The 13722-nt window shown below is 32.4% G+C and overlaps 1 protein-coding gene across 1 annotated transcript in view; it reads left to right on the top strand.

The window, feature by feature from the left end:
- Nucleotides 1–13251, top strand: part of LOC106462110 (protein tramtrack, beta isoform-like) — a 45304-nt gene extending 32053 nt beyond the window's left edge. The window contains exons 1-2 of the transcript XR_002611153.1: nucleotides 3337–11055; nucleotides 12606–13251. The gene's annotated coding sequence lies outside the window, so the exon portion shown is untranslated. Of the gene's footprint in view, nucleotides 11056–12605 lie in introns of the transcript that reaches the window.
- Nucleotides 13252–13722: the final 471 nt, after the last annotated feature.

The following is a 13722-nucleotide window of genomic DNA, read 5'->3' on the forward strand; positions in this document are numbered from 1 at the left end:
TGACAAAAATGAGGTGTCTATTTACTTGTGACCACTCAGTGTATATACCTTACAACACTGTATGTTGTAGCCCAGCCAGTCCGAAGATCTTTGGCACGAATGAAATGCAACATCATACAATAAATATGGTAAAGTTGAAATACTCTGCCGTTATACACACTTCTAATTAAAAGCCTGTGCCAGGCCAGTAAAGGAAGATACAAGTTAACCTTTTATGCCATGTACTTTGAGTCAGACCTTTCAACCAGTGGCATGACCCTGATGAATATCATCAGCTAAGAAAACCTTAGGTACGGTTTATATCAATAAAATGTAATTCAAAAGATGCAATTTGTTTCAGTGATTATTCAACACAGTGACAACCAGTAGCTACAAAGATGTATAAGGCAATAATTCCTCGCTTGCTTTCCGACTTGGATGTGTTCGTAAAAATGAGGCTTCGTTAATCAGTAGTACTTCCACTTGCAATCGAGGGTGAGTCAACAGTACATAAACGTTGGTGTCTCACTGAGACTGTCCTCCAGTGTAGTTACTTTTTACTGATTACCACTTACTTTACTTACCACTGATTTAGTTGATTATCAGTCTTAGCATGATGAAGCGTCACATGTGTATTACTGCTAAGTCTGATGATTATCTTTGTGAGTTACATTTTGGAAATAATTTATATATAGGTTCATGCAATTATGAAAGTTTTGAATGTCTCAACGTGCAAACAAAGTGCACTGTTTTCCATTATTTCCACGAAAGTCATTCTTTCACCACTTGCATCCCTCTGACTTATAAGTCCTTGGTGGCTCCAGGCCCCCTTTCTTTTAGTTTTATGTACCTGAAGCAAATACACCATTCCAAGGTTGTTGTTTTTATCCATTTTCATCATTGTAAAATAAAATTATTTTTTACATTTGATACTTGCCAAAGTAGTAGTTTTTATGATTAATTTTATGTTCCTAAATGATGCTGTGTGCAGAACATATAAATGGCCAGGGAGTATCATGTATACTGATTATTCATTTTTTGTTATAAAATATTTTTGAAATCTGAAAGTGGACAAAGATAGATTGAATTGGTAGGCTTATATTAGATTCTCTCTCTCTTCCCCTCTATCAGATGCTCTCATCCGTGATTTTTATGATTGTGCAGTGGTTTGTTGCAGTTTTCCTTAGCATCACTGTTTAGTTATGATAATGTGTAGCACTGTGCTTAATAATTGTTGCACCATGTGTTTTTACAGTCTTGCCTAGTTAGTATTCACAGTATTTGGTTAAGGTAATGATTATTATTATGTGTGTTTTATTTTCTTATTCAACTTTGTTTGTGACACTGCAAACTGTTTATAATTATTGATTTTCAGAATTAAAATACTTTTGGATGAATCAACTTGTTGTTCTCAGTTTGTTTTTAAAAAGTATAATAATGTGTATCAAATTTTATCACATTTTGAAACATAATTTTGGACACACTTATCAAGTGATCTAAATGTGAAAATAGTGTAACTTTTGAATTTCAGTAATCAACACAAGATTTGTCAACTGTAAATAATTTTTTCATCCAGATATTACAAAATCTATTAACTAACAAATATGAAATATTATTGATTTTTCAAACATTTTGAGGTAAGTGGCAAGAAAATTTCTGTTAACTGGTCATTGTTGATCACTTCATATCACTGTTGCCCACTTCATGAAACTGATTAGCTGATTACTGTTGCACACTTCATGAAACTGACTAGGTGATTACTGTTGCTCACTTCATGAAACCGATTAGCTAATTACTGTTGCACACTTCATGAAACTGACTAGGTGATTACTGTTGCTCACTTCATGAAACCGATTAGCTAATTACTGTTGCACACTTCATGAAACTGACTAGGTGATTACTGTTGCTCACTTCATGAAACTGATTAGCTAATCACTTTGTTGACTTCATGAAGTTTACTTAGCAGTTTGTTAGGTGTTTGCTAAAAGTATGTCTTCTGTTCAGTATCTGAGGATTGAAAGTTACTCAATAGTGTGTTGGGTGCTCGATAAAGGTATGTCTTCTATCCACTGTCTAAGGATTAAAAACTTACTAAATAGATTGTTGAGTGCTTGTTATAAGTACGTCTTTTATTCACTATCTGAGTATAGAAATCGTTTTCAAGGAATAAAAATAGTCAAGTGGCTTTATCAAGGAATATGAAAAAAAGCTATTAACGTTACTTATGCGAACGTTTTAAAGTTATATCAGTTTAGGAGCACAAGTCTCAGAGTCTGTCAGTTTTGACTTTATTGTTTTTAAAAAACTTTGTAAAGAGACAGTTTTGGTATCTTTGTGAAAACTGTCCTTCAAGTTGATTTGGAATGTTGATGGTTATGTGTGCAGCATTTATTTAGGGAGGAATTATATACAGTTTAAAATGAAAAGTTACCAGAGTCGAAGTACTGCAAGAAATGAGAAAGGACCTGTCTCATCACAGTTGTATGTTTTTTTGTGTTATGTCTAAGTAGATTAGTTACAATAAGATGGTTATGTGTGCAGCATTTATTTAGGGAGGAATTATATACAGTTTAAAATGAAAAGTTACCAGAGTCGAAGTACTGCAAGAAATGAGAAAGGACCTGTCTCATCACAGTTGTATGTTTTTTTGTGTTATGTCTAAGTAGATTAGTTACAATAATTTTGGTTATTTTAATGAACTTAAGAATTTGCCGATAAGTTTCTTAACTTTATTTCTAAAGAAATGTTTGTGCAATATTATTCTGATACATCTGTTTTATTTTTTAGGCCCTTCTGATAAAAAGTTAGAGAAAAAAGACACAGTGGATCTAGTAGGTTTTCATTTGACTGTTTATTTTTGGTACTATAACAGCAAGAAAGATTTTAAATAGCACCTGGAAATACTTCAAGAGGGATAAACGTTTGTGCATCATATGTCATAGAGTTCAAACTGCAGACAAGTCTGTTTAGACATATGAGAATTGATCAGAAAGATGGATACTTACTGGCTGTGTAACCATGTGCTCTTGGTTTACAAAAGATAATTTCTTTAGCACCTTTGTTTATTTGATAACCTATAATGTGGGTACACGCATATATACCCACAAAGACTATCAGCAAATGACACTTTCTTTACATCTTTAGCACTTCTTTTGTTTATTTGTATTATGTGGGTATATACATATATACACACAAAAACTATCAGAAAATGACACTTTCTTTACATCTTTAGCACTTCTTTTGTTTATTTGTATTATGTGGGTATATACATATATACACACAAAAACTATCAGAAAATGACACTTTCTTTACATCTTTAGCACTTCTTTTGTTTATTTGTATAAAGTGGGTATATACATATATACACACAAATATTGTTTCTCAATATCTTTGGCAGTCCTTTTGATTTGTGCCTGATCTTTATTATTTTTTATATGTTATTATTATATTTTTAATATAAAGAATATTTTCCATTGTGATGTTATTGGAATGATGGCCGAAAATAATGCCAACAATGAGGGCATCGAACTGATGCTACAGTATTTTCTTTCTTTATATTTAATTAGCTATAGTTAGTACCAGATTGAGTTTTAGTCATGATCCATATAGTTGGTTTGCTTTGATCACAAGTTAATATTAATCCTACACCTCAATAAGCTACAGTATCTATTCTGCTCAGAATATCAATAACAAATAAATTCAAAACCGAAAGGGCACAAGTAAAATATATACTTGCTACGCTGTGATTGTATTCCATGATGAAACAGACTAGTAAACGTAATGTATCTGTTTTTGTTGTTTCTCGTCACTTTCTTTAACTACATCAGAGTTACTTCACAAAAAATAGTATTATCTATAACCTATCTTAAAAACAAAAACTTGTGTAATTATTTAATTGATGTTGAGATTTAGTGAAGCTCACAGTGGGTGAATTAGTGTTTATGTTTTAGTAGTGTTAGACTCGCACAAAATTAAAATTTAGAGTGTAGCTGTAAAATAAGTCTTCCTTTTTTTAATTTCAAGTTTATATTTGTTGACATTTAGTTACAGAAGAAAGGAAGTGATTCCATTGAGCTCTGCAGTGGCTCATTGGTAAGCTTGAGGGCTTATTATGCTAAAAACAAATAGTTTTTCCATTGAGTTATAATCTAGAAACATTTTAAATGGGTTTTAATACACAATGTGTGTGCGTGTACATAAATAAGCATTGAATGTAAATAGCCGTGTTTGTCAGATGAGATGTTTTTAGCACATTAAATGTAACAATTGATTGGTAGATTATAGAAATACTCAAGATTTTGGAATCAACATGGGATTAGTGAAATCCTAAACTGGATTGAATTAAACAATGAAGTCTTTGAGTTTAGGTGTAAAACTAGGAGTAAAATCAGTCATTGAGTCTAGGTGTCAGTCTTACAGTGAGACCAGTCATTGTTTCTAGGTGTCAGTCTTACAGTAAGACCAGTCACTGAGTCTAGGTGTCAAGCTGATAAGACCAGTCATTGAGTCTAGGTGTCAAGCTGATAAGACCAGTCACTGAGTCTAGGTGTCAAGCTGATGATAAGACCAATCACTGAGTCTAGGTGTCAAGCTGATAGTAAGACCAGTTGTTGAGTCAAGGTGTCAAGCTGATAGTGAGACCAGACGTTGAGTCAAGGTGTCAAGCTGATAGTGAGACCAGACGTTGAGTCTAGGTGTCAAGCTGATAATGAGAGCAGTCATTGAGTCTATGCCAGTCTTACAGTGAGACCAGTCATTGTTTCTAGGTGTCAATCTTACAGTAAGACCAGTCACTGAGTCTAGGTGTCAAGCTGATAATGAGAGCAGTCATTGAGTCTATGCCAGTCTGACACTGTTTACAAGGAGTTTTTTTGTTGTGTTTTTTTATATACATGCAAATACAATTATTTCCTAGTTATGTCTTATTGTTTTGGTTACAAAAATGAGAGAGCTTTCCAGATAATATGTTGATAAGTTTGTGTACCTGTGTGTGTGTGTGTTTGATATTAGCAAGAAGTAACACCAGTACATTGTTCTTCATTACTGTTAGTTGTTGTGTTGAATTGATGTATTAGTTAAAAAATGGTATGGTTAAACTTGATTATATATTTTAAAAGTTATCACACCATTAATGGGTTGTAGAGTTTTACCCTTTTAGCAGAAATGCAACTGTACTGCAACTTCTTCACTGGTGGCTAACAAACATTGCAATGTTATTGTGCTAGAGGAGAAGGAAAATCAGCATGTGTGGAGGAGTGGGATGAGTAGTTGAATTTTAAAGTTTGAGAGATGATTTTGAAAACATATCAACAATACATTAAATATAAATAAATATAACATTTAAAGAAGTAGCAATATGAAAAACAAAGATTTAATTGGTTGCTGGTATGTTATACCACCTCACAGTGAGCAGTAAGCTGTGGGTACATTCTATGTAGTTCCTTGGCTAATTGCAAATGAACATGAGTTACATTGGGTTAAAAGGACTCATTCCTTGAACAGTTTATCATAGTTTTTATGTTTCGGTGCAATCGGCGACCTCTGTTAGCTAATGTCTGCAGTTCTAATTAAAGGAAAAATATCCAATTAATAAAAAAGCCTTAATACTAGCTCTAATTACCACTGGAAAAAAATTGGTAGTTGTTGGTAAAACTCCATAAATACAGAAGTGAAGAAAACTATACATTTTACAAATATATATGACCTAATGTAAATGAAATGTTTGTAAAACTACAAGTGTCTTTGTTTTATTCAATTCTGTAACTAGCTACAACCTTTTCAGTGTGGTTAAACAGAAATGGATTGGAACAAGCAAGGCCTTAGCAACAACCTGGTAGTCTAGTGCAACACAAAATTGATTTATGAGTATGATAACAAGTTGTAAATAAACATTGTTTGTACTGTATATTATTCAGTCTTGTTTATATAAAATATCTGAAATAATCCAAATATTGGTTAATACCAACAAGTTAGAAATGTATATGAACACAAACAAAAGTTAACAGAACAGTAAACATATTCTCTGTATCTTTTTTTGCGAGTAGTTGCAGGGGTGAAACTGAAACCAACAGCAGCTCTGAAAGATTGCTTACACTTGTGTCTTGTAATAGCAGCTCCGAAAGATTGCTTACACTTGTGTCTTGTATTATTCACATCTGTACCGTAGTTTCTTTTATCTAATTCTCATAAAACAGAATAAACAAATTAATTTTCTGGGACTTCTAGAAGTTGTTATATAATATTTCTTGAAACACATTAAAAGTTATATTACTAGATGTCATCATCATTCTTTAATTATTATATGTTTAACTGTGATGATTTAATTTCTCTAATGTTGCTAAAGGCACAAAAACGTAACTTGACCTCTGTTTGAGTGTAATTACTTGAAGGGTTTTAAAGATGAACAACAGGTGTAATTTATTTATTTGATACTGACTTAAATCATAATTAATTTTAAAATGTGTCTAACTTGTGGATGTTTTTACTTCATGTTATGTTATTGTGTTTCTTCTGATGCATAATGTTGTTTAGCAAGAACCACTGTTTAACATAAATTCAATTTATAATTAAATACTTGGGTCAATAAAACAGGAAATAATCAGGTAAACTTATTAATATCATAATAATTTATCCTTTTTTATTTAGACCAAAAGGAAGAACATGCCTTCGAATGTGATATTTGTCACTACAGTATCCCGTCCTACCAGGAGTACTCTTTTCACAGACAACTTCATCTATCTCAGCCTCAAGGATTTGTGTGCCACTTGTGTTACACAGTAATTAGCCGAAAGGATCATCTGCTACGTCATATGAGAACCCGCCACCCTCCTAACGGAGAGTCCCCAGTTTGTACTATCTGCTCTAGGTCATTCCGGGGCAGCAAGTCCCTTGCTCGTCACATGCGTGCCCGTCACGTACAGTTAACTGCTAGAGGAAATCGAAAAGTGGAACCCACGATGTTGAGCCTGTCAACAAACATTAAAGAGGATTTCACGTGTCATACCAATGACTAGATGCTAAAGGTGGTATGGTTTTTTCAAGATAACAGTGTTTTCTTACAATACCTTGGTGACAATTATCTACCAGTACTTTTTAACTTCTCAAGATTTTTTATTATACAAGCAAGTGTGTAATTTTTATTAATTATTAGCTTAGAAAAATGTAAATTAACAATGTTTAACCCATTAGTAGTAGATCCAAGAAATAGTATTGGTATATTAAAATCTATTACACACAGTACTTAACATTTAATCTTGAATTTGTTTTGTTTCCTTCATGTGTAGACATTTTTTGTTACATGTTATATTTAAGATTTAACTAAGGATATACACACACACACTTCTCCTGACTGAGTATGAAAACATAAACATGTTTTCTAAAGTTAGGAATTATGAAAGGGTATAGTATTTTGCGTTGTTTGCCGCATCAACACAGGCTTCATAAAGCCTGATTTGTTTTTTGAAAGAAAATTTTAAGTTGGACAATCTGTGTTCAGCTCTTACTTGGCTCTGGTGCTCACCAACCGAATGCTTCATCAGCCATTCAGTCTCTACTTGGTTGTATGGTTTACTATGTAACCTGTTTCACTGAGTAATCACACAAAAGTAAATTTCTTGTAAGCAATGCAGAACTCTAACTAACAGGATAGAGGCTGTTTTGTTAAAACAACTGAGACAAACATTGTTATAATTTTTTTAAACTAAAAGACATGTACGTTGAAGGGTTGTGTTAATAAACACAATGAATAGGATTTCATTGTTTAATACTGAACAAATTTGTTTCCTTCTTTTATTTTCATTCTTGAATTAAGGTATTGCTTTTACTGAATCCTGTAAAGCTATCTTTTGTTTGTTCAACTTTAGTGTTTCAGAAAAATATTGGAGTGGGGGGGGTTATTATTTTCATTAGTTTGTGTAAACTCGGTTCATATTTTACAATTGGTTTTACTTCTTAACTGTTTAACTCTATTTTAACACAATGAAATCCATGTCTTTTGTAGGCTTGTTTCACTGATTAGCAGCATGTGTTATAAGTATATTTGAAGCTAAATTAAGCTTTACCTGATTGTATGTCTTGGTTTCTTTTTTTTTTATAATTCTGTGACGTTGTTGTACAAAGATTTTGTAATCGAGAAACATTGGTATCATGTTTCAACGACATCTTTTTTACATAAGATGATTTTCATGTGTTTTAACAACTGAAATTGAATTGGAAAATAACAAATAATGTTACTTCAGTAACATCTTTAATGTTTAAGGAGGAATTGCAAGGTTTTAGGATATAAGTTATATATATGTGTTTGTATTTTGTGGTGATAGACTTGATAATATTTGCATTTAATCCTCATATTACTGATTCGTAATTTTTATGTTTTTGGTGCATAAATAGTTTGAGAATCTATTTAAAATGGTGGTGGGGTCCATAAAAATTGGAACTTCCGAGATTAAACTCATTGTAATGTTTGTGTTTAAACACTCGTTTGTTTGCCAAAACTATTTGTGTAACAATAACCTAATTTGTGTTCACGAAATTTAAATAAAGTTTTTTCGTATAAATAAAGTTGTTGACGATTCTTCTTAAAAAAAAGGAAACAGAACGAAAGTTTAGTATAGCGACAGTTTTGGTGTATGTGGGAAAATATCAAAGTGCGTGATTGGTGTATTTACTGGCTAATCTTCTGCTATTGTGGTACGCTACGCTGTTTATTCGTTCGGGTGACTCGTCTACACGCACCTGCATTTCATTTTTACTACTGCCATATTTGTGAGGAAATCTTAATTCAGTTAAGTGAAAAATACTCCTTAAACTGAATTAAGTTATTTATTTAATATCTACACATGGAAGTGGTGTAGTGTGCTGGACTGTGAATTCAAGATGTTTGTGTAGCTTTGTGTGAATATCTGAAACACACCAAGCTATTTTTTTTATCTGTCTATTTACCCATATCTTTGTACTTGCCTACCCACACACTTAAATGTTTTGTTTACTTATCATTAATATTCTACGAACTTTTCGCCTACCTACCTTCTTATCTTTCTGATTCCCCCACCCTATATATTTGTCTATCTGTAATTAGCTGTATGTCATATTACATAAAATATCTTTTTGGTTAAAACTAAATGGTATTGAACCTTAAAAAACAATTTAGATATTTATAAAGCCTCTGTTCTGTAATGAGATGTCATACACGTAAAAAGTAATTCTATTTGTTAACAGTGTATATTATTTAAAAAGCTTTTTGGAATTGTGTATCCAAATAAAGCATTCTGTGTTATTTATTAAATATATATATGAAATTTGTCAAAATTTATATACATAAGTTAGTGGCTTTGCTTTAAATTTGGTAGCTGTGTATCTACAGCATATGTTTTTAACCATTAGACTAAGTTTCATGTCCATTAAAACATGATGTGGATGTTCAAGTAAAAACATTGTGCTTGAAATTTGTGTAGAAAGTTTTTTTTAGTTAACCAGGTGTACTTATTGATTGCATCATTTTGAAAGTATTGTGGTACTCTTGTAATTTCTAAAGTGGGCTGTAGATCATAGAACGAGAAGTGTGGACTGTTATTGTGGCAGATTGTGTGGAAATGTATTTCCATAGAAAGAGACAAGTTCCTGAGTGCATATACTTAAGAGAGTGCCACAGTGAAAAAGAAAATATGACAGTAGGTAAAAAGTCATTACAAACAGAAATAATATTTATAATTGTATAGCAGTTGTTTCTCAAGTGTTTAGTTAAGTGTAGAATACCAGCTGTAAAGTTCAGTTTTTCATGTACTTCAGTACAGGAACACAATTAATATAGAAAATAACTTTTCTGGATGCTCAAGTTACTCTTTTAATTTTAACTAAACATGTTTACACTCCAGTGTGTACTGTGATACATTAAGTACAGGAACACAACGGTTTCAGCTTGTAATGATTTGTATTGGATCAGTTTTTTTTTCCCTGTAACTTTTATGTAATATTTCAGATGGAAAAAATACGTTATTCAAGTGAGTGACTAAAATATGACACATTTTCTGGATCATACACGTGCTATTGAACATCACTTGCGTAGCCTTCCTCAGAGTTGGCCAACACATCAGTAAGATGCTGACAACATTTCATTGACTTAAGATACTTAGATGCATTGTTTTTTTTAAGAGCTTCTCGAATGTCACTGATGCTGTATTTTGTTTGTACTATTATCAGAATATTATTTATTTGAGAAGTTACATCAAACATTATCTTGGAAATAGTGCTCAGTAGAATAATGTAGAAAATAGATTATTTTGGAATAATTTTCATTAGAAATGTTCTGTTTCTGTAGAACACAAGCGCCAACTGTAGATTTCAAGTAAAGAAATAATTTGTCGTCACGTTTGTTTTCAGATGGTGACCTAGTGTTGCGTCGGTTTCGGTCGTATCGTCAGGGTCAACCAAGTTGGGCAGATCGCCGTCGCAACACATGTCCTTACTGTCAGAAGACTTTCTATCATGGAGGAACATTGTTTCGGCACATGAAGATCCATGAGTTTGACCAGAAAGATACCACTGTGATATATGTGGCAAGCCATATTCCAGGAGGAACAACATGAGAAAACATGGAAAAAATGCTCATGGAACTGGCAACAAATAGCCAGGTTTTGAACCAGAAAGATACCACTGTGAAATATGTGACAAGTCATATTCCAGGAGGAACAACATGAGAAAACACAAAGAAGATGCTCATGGAACTGGCAACATGTAGCCAGGTTTTGAACCAGAAAGATACCACTGTGAAATATGTGACAAGTCATATTCCAGGAGGAACAACATGAGAAAACACAAAGAAGATGCTCATGGAACTGGCAACATGTAGCCAGGTTTTGAACCAGAAAGATACCACTGTGAAATTTGTGACAAGTCATATTCCAGGAGGAACAACATGAGAAAACATGGAAAAAATGCTCATGGAACTGGCAACATGTAGCCAGGTTTTGAACCAGAAAGATACTACTGTGAAATTTGTGGCAAGTCATATTCCAGGAGGAACAACATGAGAAAACACAGAGAAAATGCTCATGGAACTGGCAACATGTAGCCACAGTGGTAGATAGTCCATTATGAAATTAGAAATAATTACATGTGTATAACTGCACAATGGAAAGACTTGGGTCTATGAAACAGCATAAGTTCCTAAACATTGTATTGGATAAAACTATACCAACACAAGCCCTGTTTTTTGTTGTAGTTTTTGTAATATATTTAAATTAGCTGTGTTTTTTTTGGCCTAAAAGTGTATTTGTGACAGTTTTTTTATTGATATGGTAATGATGTTACTTTGCATATTAGTCTGAGAAATTCATTGTACATTAGGTATGTATATATATATATGTGTGTGTGTGTGTATGCACACACACACACACACAAGTATTTTTTGCAAGACCACATTTCAACACATTTGTTGGAGAATGATTAATAACCTAAAGACCATGTATGAAGTGTTATGTTTGTGACCTAGAAGTTGAAGATTGATTTCTGTTTTAGCCTAATATTTTGTAATCTGAGATCAGGCCAAACTCAGTAAAAATAAACAAGTTCTGTAGATGTAACAACTCAGACTGAGTGTGTACATCTAACCCTTGCCTGATTGAGTGTATTAACAGTATTTCAGGCATTAATGGCATGTGAACTACATCTAATTATGAGTCTGTTGTACTCGTTAAGTTACTAGATAGAGAAAATACAAAATAGTAAGCTGTCACTGTTATTATTTTACATCTTCAGTTACAAATTGCAAATCATGCTATTAAGTAACGGTATCCAAATAAACTATAGTTTTTTTTTTACCGAAGTCATAATGTTTGGTGATCATTTTAGTGTATACTGAATACATGTGGCAGATACCCAGTGTTGAAAAACTGTGAGTTTGTTTATGCTTCCAGAGATTGGTAATAGAAGATTTTTGTATCAGTTATATTTATATACTGTGCTGCAAAAGCCATATTTATGGGCAAAGAGGTTTCAAAAGTAAAATTTGATAATCACAAGATTTACACACATTTATTTGGTTCTTGTGCAAGAACGAGCTTGTCCTTAAAGTTTTCCCAGAATGCACCGTGAAAAAATTTTCAGTTTTTGTGAATATGCATAGTTTCTCGTGTTTATATTTAATGGTATATTTATTATTGTTTAAAAAAAAGAATGTTCCAGAATTTTCACTGGCCCTAATAATCCTACTGTGTTAGATTTATCAAATAAATCTACAATACTTTTTTAATTCAAATAATCTTTTAAAAATAATACATGTTATCAGAGCTTGGAAGTGTAACATAAATATGCACTAGAGATACAATAATACTTTGAAACATTTTCATTGGACAATGGAATTGTATGGAGGTGGTAAAAAGTTATTCAGACATCATGTAAAAATGATACCTTCATAATATTCAAGTTTCCTTACTTTTTTTTTGCTAAAAAAAATAAAGTAACCAACAGTTTCAAAGGAAAAATAATGTTCCTCTTTTTTTTTTGTATGGATTAAAAGTGAAATTACTGTATACATGCATGCATATATTATAGTTTTTACTCCTTTAAATATTCTCAGCAATGTATTTTAATTCATTTTATTACACTTGTATTTATTATATTTTGTGTAGATGGCTTCGTCAGTAACCTACGACTGAAGTGGATGACACTGAAGAAAAGAAGTGGAGCATACAGTTCTGAAGTTAAGTGTAAAGTTTGTCACCGAAACTTCCTCAACCAGCGAAATCTAGCTCAGCATATGTGGCAACATTTTTCTAACCGTGAGACACTCCATTGTGATGCCTGTGGCAAGTGTTACTCGAGGAGAGATTCTCTAAAGAGACACAGAAAACTTGCCCATGACCTACAGTAAGAAACCTCAAGTTGTGTTACATAAATACTTCTTTTAAATTTAATTGCAGTGTATAAAACACTCTTGTTTCTGCTCTGTACTTAACTCATTGGTAGTTATTGTAACATAGCTTGTTTAAATTTTATGTGGGATATTAAAATAGTATTTTCATATGTATTTTTTGGTCAAGTAAATACTAACCAATAGTCTTGTAAACATGAAATGGCTATAGTTTTAAGTCAAATTGTTCAATTAACTTTCTCATCTTGGTATTTAATTGTTTGTTAATTGATGTTGTTCCTTGTCTTCTCATAGACATTGTGTTGTATTAAAAACTGAATCAGCTGGTCACTTAAATAAGACCATTGTAACAAGAAGTACTTAATCAAATAAAATGAGGCATTTGATTATCTTTTGTACAAAGATATTCCTTCTCTGTATAGTTGGTTCCTCTGGTGTAGTAACATTCAACTCTAAGGTCAACTGTTATAAACCAACAACACAGACTGTTCAGAATATGAATTAGTTTCGCTTGTAACATCATTCAAGCTCTGTCAGGACTTCCCAAAATGTCAACTGTCAGGAGACTATTCATTATTTTAAAAATGGAAACCAGAGTATCCAACATCTCTATCTCTGTAGTATATGACATGCACACCAGATTTAAAAAGTAATAACTTATCTAGTATACTGACCATGTACAGAGGTAAGACACACCTGCAGTTGTTCTTACCATAAATGAACAGGATTTAACATAGTTCACAGCTTTTCGATGTGGAACATTCAAAACAAACTGTACTAAACTTTTGAATAATTACGTGAATAGTTATATTTTCTTGTAATTTTGAAATAATTTATAACCATAACATTTGCACATCAAGAGTTTCACTTTCCCT

Source organism: Limulus polyphemus, unplaced genomic scaffold (assembly GCF_000517525.1).
Source record: "Limulus polyphemus unplaced genomic scaffold, Limulus_polyphemus-2.1.2 Scaffold1097, whole genome shotgun sequence".
In the NCBI taxonomy this organism is placed as follows: domain Eukaryota; kingdom Metazoa; phylum Arthropoda; class Merostomata; order Xiphosura; family Limulidae; genus Limulus; species Limulus polyphemus.